The sequence below is a fragment of the Rhea americana genome, unplaced genomic scaffold, assembly GCF_003343005.1.
Source record: "Rhea americana isolate MKP2758 unplaced genomic scaffold, rheAme1 scaffold_42, whole genome shotgun sequence".
NCBI classification, from domain to species: Eukaryota; Metazoa; Chordata; class Aves; order Rheiformes; family Rheidae; genus Rhea; species Rhea americana.
This window is the reverse complement of record NW_028186557.1, coordinates 146,400-153,700: the sequence shown is the minus strand read 5'-3', so window position 1 is coordinate 153,700 and position 7,301 is coordinate 146,400. Positions and strand designations below refer to the sequence as shown.

The following is a 7,301-nucleotide window of genomic DNA, read 5'->3' as shown; positions in this document are numbered from 1 at the left end:
GGGGGCAGCGGCCGCCCGCGCCGGGGGAGCCCGGCTGGCCGGGCGTGAGGCTCGGGGACTGCGGTGGAAGTTGTTAGCGCAGTTATAATTAGCTTGGCCGGGGTCTCTGGTAAGCCGGGGAGGAGGAAGGGGGAGGAGTGTAACTTTTCGCAGCTCAGGAAGCCCAAGGTTGTCTCTGGTTACTGCTGCCCATTGCTGCGGGGGGAGGTGCAGGAAGTACCAACTAGTCTCCTTCCACAAAGGCCAAATGGTGGCAGGCTCCTTTGGGTCGTACTGGGACTCGTGCAGCCGGAATAGGAGCTGYAGGGAGGGTGGCAGGAAAGAGAGACTTTCTCGGAATCGCCGCTGTTTTAATTCTGCTACGCGTGATCGCCACCTCTTAATAGCGAGCGGACTTACGTGTTTGCTGCGGTTCACGTTTTTAATAACTGCTGTTCTTGTTTGTCTCAGTAAGTGCGTATGTTTGTCTGGATTACTAGTAAAAGGGCAAGGCTGGAGTATAAGTGTAGTCTTTTCTGTTATAAATTCGCCCTACTGATAGATGCAGGTAATAATTTCTGCCCCTAGATAGGCCTGGAATTTTTCAAGCTGTGTCGGAGCAGTTTATTTCCAAAACCATACGCAGGAGCCCTGTACATGAGGCTTTTTTTAAAAAAAATTTTGATTCAGCCAAGGTCCTTTAGCTTAGGCAGTTCTTAAGTTAACCACAATACAGAAAGTACCATGACCGTTGAAATGAATGCTGTGGCCAATTTCTGAACAGACTCGTAAATGCATAGTAGAAAACTGCAGTGGAAAACAACAGAAGAAAAAGGGGAAAAAAACACATTTTTTCTACTGCACATGTAATTCATCCTCATTCACGGCAACTATGTGTCTAGTATAATTTAAAAAAGCTGATTATAAAAATGAAACCTAGTAACTGCACCTCTACTTCCTATTGTTACTCATCTCAGTGTGAAATCACATAGGGGAAAAAGCATAACCCCAACAGTCAATTTTGAAGTCATTCCTTAAAGTATGTAATAAAGTATTTTAATTCAGAAACTCCTTGTTTTTCAGCTTTCTTGAACAAGAGGTCAGACTCTTAAAACACAATAAACAGAAATTTTTTAGTGACTTTTGGCTTTTTTTTTCCCGCCTTCAGGTTCTATAATCTAAAACTTTTTAATGTTTCAGTATACTTGTTAGCTTTTTTTTAGGGTTCTTTAATGCTAAGCAGAGTTCATACTCTGAATATTTATTCTTTTATATAATATAAAAATGTAATAGATGTACTCCTCCCACTGTAACTTGACAGATACACTTTAATAAGCCTCAGTAGTGCACTTTTAAAGTCTTACTGTTTTAAAACAAAAAGGTTGTGAATCTTCATTTGTCCAGTCGTTTTATTTTATTAATCACAAATGGCATGGATCATCGTATGCTAGGAAAGAAGCCAGCTTCTAGAAGGAGGAGGAAGATATTACTGTAGTTATATTACTGTGGGTTAGATTTGGAATTATTAGGTCATGGGCATTTTACTGCTGCGTTATTGCTCTTCTGTTCCAAGATTCTATAAACAGAGGAGCCTTTTGCTAGCATCAGGCTATGAGTTACTATGTCAAATGAACTGTATTCATTTATTTCTTTATCTTTTTAAATATAAGACTGGCTTTTATCATGTGTTATTTTTAAAATAACTTAAAGATTCTTATTTCTTGATCATAAAGGAACGTATCTGTGGAGTATTGATCTATGCTCTTGTGTTGAATTGGTGAGGTAATAGGACTGCAATAGCAAGGGGTGTATATATGTAGTGTATAGACACAAGTGTAATATACAATCTGGAAGGTAGGCTGTTAGGCTGTTTAAGGGCTTTAATTCTTTGAACTAAAAAGATGTACATTCTCCAGGTGGAATTGAAACCTCAAGAGTACAGATCACGCAAATCTTTTTATATCTCCTAACCTATCTCATAGTTCACTGTCGCTTCAACCTTTTTGGGTATCCCTGGGTTTCCAGCGCCTTTATCTAATCCATGATTTAATCTGTTTAGCTGTTGGCAAACTGCAGATGTTGCTTTATCAGGGTTCTGATGAAAGTGATTCTACATTGAATACTTTATGCATAAGGCATTGTGTCTGCAATCTTTTTACAGTGATTTTGTGTGTGTTGATGAAAATGAGGAAAATCAGGGAGTACTTGGGAAAATAATTTTTATGAAAGTCCAAGTCTAAAAGTTGAACTCCTTTTGGCATTATAATTATTGGGGGATAACTTTGAAATATGTGTTTCCTTACAGTTTATGGTATTGGTTCTCCTGATGCATGATTTCTGAGATGATTAAAAGTGTAAATAAGTGTATAGTAACCTGAAGAAGCATTGATGAAAAGTTTTATGCTAAAGCTTACACTGGGAGGATCAGTGTTCCCTTCTGTAGTGTGTGTTCATGAAAGRTCATTTCCACCTTTCACGTGTTCATGGGTAACATTATTGCATCATCTTATTCCCATGCATTTATGAACTTCTGTTTTTAGTTTTTCAGTTTAAATATTTTAACAGGATTTAGCACTAATCATTTAGTAAGTTTTATTGGGCTGTGTGCTTAGTACTGTTCCTAAAGAAATCTCATAGTAATGAAATACTCCTCTAATTTTTCTCCCCAAAGTCTCATCATCCTACCTCGGTGGATGGCTTGGACTCTTGAATAGTTCAGGAGTTTTGGATGACCACACTTTATGCAAAATCTGGAATCTTCCTGCCTGGACGCCTTTTCATATTTTAAGGGTAACTACTTGTATGTTTTATAAAATATCTTATGTATGTAATTGATGTTTAGATAATCACTGTCACTCCAATGAAATTTTTGCTTAGGTGGAACCATGGTTGTTGGCTTCTTGTTCTGGGGTTTACTTTTTGTGTTCTAATTTAATTACAGTTCAGTTTTATTATAAGAGTTTCTAGATTTAGTAACTTTTGATCATATGTTTGCTTCTGCTCACTACTGTTCTTCCTTAGTTTAAATGATTCCAGGTCTTTCTTCCTGCTAAAGGCATCTATTGCAAATTCCTGAAAATATCTGCTAAACACACTTGCATTAAAAACATAACCTTTCGGCTTTATTTGCAAATAGCAACTATATCCAAGTAGAGAAGGCGATGAATGAGAGGAATGACAAATTTTTGAAAGATACATTTTTTTTCTCTGTGTGTGTTATGCAGCACCTTTTCCTGTATAAGCTTCTGCTGATAGATATCAGCTGTACGAATATATTTCATTTACTGTTGTAAATGGCCCAGAGCCACTTGTTTTAGCCTGTGGAAAGTACACATCCTGACAGAGGGGCCTCTTGTCCAAAGTGAAGTGTTGTGCTTTGAAACTTAACACAACTGTGGTAGTCTATAAAGCAAAGCTGTTACCAATACTTTATAAAGTAAAAAAGGGAGTAGGGGACTTTCTAAGATGTCTGAAGTGCAGGAGTTTTCCAGATTCAATTAGAGATGGTAAGAACGGTTGATTCTTTTTCCGTCTAACTTTTAAATGGAGGTAAAACTTGCTCTTAAGTGCTTTGTAAACATCAGTTCAGTACTGAAGTATTACTGTAGGGTATATATTTGTTCTCTGCTTCCGTAAATAGCGAAATGACAGTGGGAAGGTTATGAATTCCTGACTTTACTCTATGTTAAGGTTAGTCTTTCCCCTCATTCCTTAATTAATATATACTCTTCAGCCTATTTTTACTTTCATAATGTGGGAAAGGATGTTATCCTTAGGTATGTGGGTTTTTTGGTTTAGTTTTTTTTTTCCCCTCAGTCTAAATAGTAGCACATCTTGCTTCTGTGTCCAGTTGCCTTAGTAGTAAGAGAGACACTAATATCAGAATCTGGTGACCAAAAAGCTAACATTAATGAGCGGCTATTTCGTGGTCATTTCTGACTCCTACGAAGAAGTTGTTAGAGAGGAGCTTAGGTGTGGGAGTAAGTTGGTAGGACTGAACTGCTCCCTATATGCACACTTACAGCCACATGTGCCTTCTCAAATAGTTTCTCATCTTCACTAAATTAGGAGGAGGAGTCAGGGAGAAAAACTTAATTCCATTCTTCTATATTTTAAAATGTGTTTAGATCTGGATTGCTTTCTACTTTGGTATCTTTTAATATATTTAATTCTCCTTCCCTCACTTCCTCTTAATTTTTACAAACAGCCAAGATGTGATGTTATGGAAACCTCCAACATTTGCGAGGACACGAGATCAAATACACTGTTCTGTGTAGTCTGACAGCTTACTGTGTTACGTAAGTCATGTTTAAGTGATCAGTGTTAAGTCCGGATGGGAAGAAAGGATTTATACTGTGTCTGTTACCCATATCTTTAGCTTTACGTTTTTCCTGTGCAGTTTCTTACACTTGGAGTACTGATCAAGACCCAGTCCACTATTTCATTAAAATCATTAATTGTTGTCTGATATGTTGCCCATGCTGATCCTTTGAGTGGGAGAGGAAAGATTATCATTAAATACCGTGTAGTATACATTAAATAATTTTGGGAAGTACCTGTTAACTACGGGGATATCTGTCTTTTGTGATTCCAGTAGATAGGTATGCGCTTATGAAGCATGTGTCCATGAAAGAGAGAGGAGAGCAGAAAATCATGTTATGAATTAACTTGTCAGCCAGTAACACAAGTCTACAATCCAAAGAGACTTCTAGCTGTCTTATCTGTTGTGTACTTTATACAGTTGTGAGCCCTAGGAGACTCTGAAAGGAAATTACTTAAATTATGATAGCAAGGTGTCTCTAATTTAAATGTTAATAGAGTTGCATTACTGAAAACTGTGTGGGCAGCTTTCACTCATGAGATGCTTATACCTGTTCTAATCTGGCATCCTGGCTGATGATAAACAGTACTGTTTATCACCTGAGACAGCTGTAGACACTGTGCCTTTGTAAAAAGAGTCGAGCAAGCTTGAATTTAATAATATCCTAGAAAGTAAAACCAGAAGAGACCACTATTGATCATATGATTTTGACCTCCTGCACATAGTGCAGCCAAGTACTTTGTTAGTGATCTTGCCATTTAAACATATTCTTTAATGGTAGATGAATAACTCCTGTGTAGTTGGCCGTGGTGCTTGTTTTGTGCATGAAAAGTGCATGTTCAGACAGCTTAACTGTGCTGGTTATGCTTTATATGTTTGTGTTTCTGAAACTTTTCTTTACTGAAAATGAAGCTCTACGCAGTTCTGAGTTACAAACATTTTGTCCTGCCCTTGAAACATTTTGTAAAAGGTAGGTGAGGAAGAGGAAAGTAGTAAGTAGTTTGCCTAGATAGAAGTAATTAAGAGTTTTCACTTGCTGCTTTCTTCTTTGTGACCATTTCCAGCTGCACTTCCTAACCATGTGTCAGTGGCAGCTGTGCTGCAGTATCAGACCCTGTGACAGATGGAGCTGTGTTTTTCCTCTGAAATGGTGGCACGAGTCCTGTATTGTGCACAACACTTCGCAACATGAACGTTTCTTGGTTGCCTGGAATGTTGCTTCTGAGTAGCTGCAAGCTCTGACGAGGCCTGTTTGTTTGATATTCTGTGCTCATTTTCCAACCAGTGACGTGTCTCTTCCCTCCAAGTTTTTTCAGACTTGGATATGTCAAGGATTACAGGGCACGGATGCTTCTTCCCAGCTTAGCAGGGAGAAGTTACTGTGAAATGTCCTCCCTGGAACTGAAAAGAGCTATGGAATGTGCTGTCGGGCAGAATTTCTAGGTATAGGCTCCTTTGTATTTCACAGACATGGATGGAGAGTTTGATGCTCGTGAACATTAGGAGTTCACTTTGCTTCCTTTTTTTTTCCACATACAAAAAATAATTAAGCATTAAAAAACCTTATACCATAAATGGCCTGAGACTAGGTTTATGTTAATATAACGAGAGGAGATGAGAGAATGCCAGAAAAAAATACTGACATGTGGTCTTCCTCATTGTTCTTGGTTTTTCATGACAAAAGATTCTAAATAGAGGAGCGCTTTTTTTTATATATATATGATCGCTGAACTTTTTGTTTAAATTCAAGAGAAATGTAGCTTGCACTTCGCCTTTTTTATAGTTAAAGAGATGTGTATACCTAGCATCTGAAGTTGGCATAAACTTTAATTTTTGTTCATTTTAATTACTTAAAAATTACAGCATTATCAGGATAGGATATTCCAAAATCCTGTTACTAATCAAATTTTTTGAGATTGGGCAAATCCCTGAATTAGCTTGGAGCAAAAAGAGTAGACACTCCTTGTCTTGTCTTTTCTAGACACTGCTTGTATTTTAGTAAGTCCAACTTGTGCTTCTCTGAACCGATTGTGCAGTTCTGTGAGCTAACTGAATGGACCGACAACTGTACAGCAGTCAGTAATACAGAATTATTTGGGTAAGGAAACATTGATATTTGTGTGTGTGTGTGTTGATCTTTGTTTTCATACCAGAAATTGAAGTGAGGGAAAGACTGTATAACTGAAGAGTATGATCAGTATCTTATATTCTAAAGTAATGTGATCAAAAGAAGAACATTTAATTGGTTGTGAATTTTGGCCTTGATCGATGATTTTATTATTATTATTATTTTGGCTTTTTTTTAACAATACTATTAAAGGGTGAGTTACTTGGGAAATAGGGAGTAGCTTGTTAAGGATATGATCCTGTCAAAAATTCTTACACTAGAAAATAAAGCAAAAGGCCTGATAAAATGTAGATTAGCTAGTAACAAAGGGGCTTTGTATCTTTTGTAGGTCAGCAGCTGAGAGTGTTTGACACAGAACTGAAATTTAATGTCTCCTGTAGTAACCATGACACTAGTCATTTTTAAATCCACTGCAGCAGTGATACTCTGCTACCAAATCTCTTTCCAAAATTTTTCTATGTAATGTCTGAAATCAGTCTCTTAAGGGAGACTTAAGGATCCTTGCARTTAGACAAAAATCATACTAAACAGTCAGAATTCAGGATCCTTCAAATATAAAATGTTCCGTTTAAAAAAATTGGTAGGGAATCTGTTAAGTAGAAACATTTGAAGTTAGAACAAATTAGGTTTCTTAAACTTTATAGGTCAGAATAGTGTCACACAGAAGCCTTGTTACATATTTCTGGAATGCTCAGAGACATTTTTTTTTATTAAGCAAATTTGGGGGAGTTGAGGATATACAAACATGAAATATTTACTCTAATTGGACTACACTCAAAGCTGAAAATCTCATCTCAAATGTGGTGGAGGTTTTTTTTTTTTTTTTTTTTTTTTTTAATATGTATCTTCAAATCCTTTTTCCTCTTTAAGGTT

The 7,301-nt window shown here is 37.1% G+C and overlaps 1 protein-coding gene across 3 annotated transcripts in view; it reads left to right on the top strand.

Moving 5' to 3' along the window:
* Positions 1–2,291: 2,291 nt before the first annotated feature.
* Positions 2,292–7,301, top strand: part of LOC146590111 (SERTA domain-containing protein 2-like) — a 15,963-nt gene continuing 10,953 nt past the window's right edge. Inside the window, exons 1-2 of one of the 3 annotated variants that reach the window (XM_085315007.1) lie at positions 2,292–2,769; positions 4,187–4,277. The gene's annotated coding sequence lies outside the window, so the exon portion shown is untranslated. Of the gene's footprint in view, positions 2,770–4,186; positions 4,278–6,281; positions 6,399–7,301 lie in introns of those variants that run through there. The other 2 variants (XM_085315008.1, XM_085315006.1) reach the window with 2 other exon arrangements.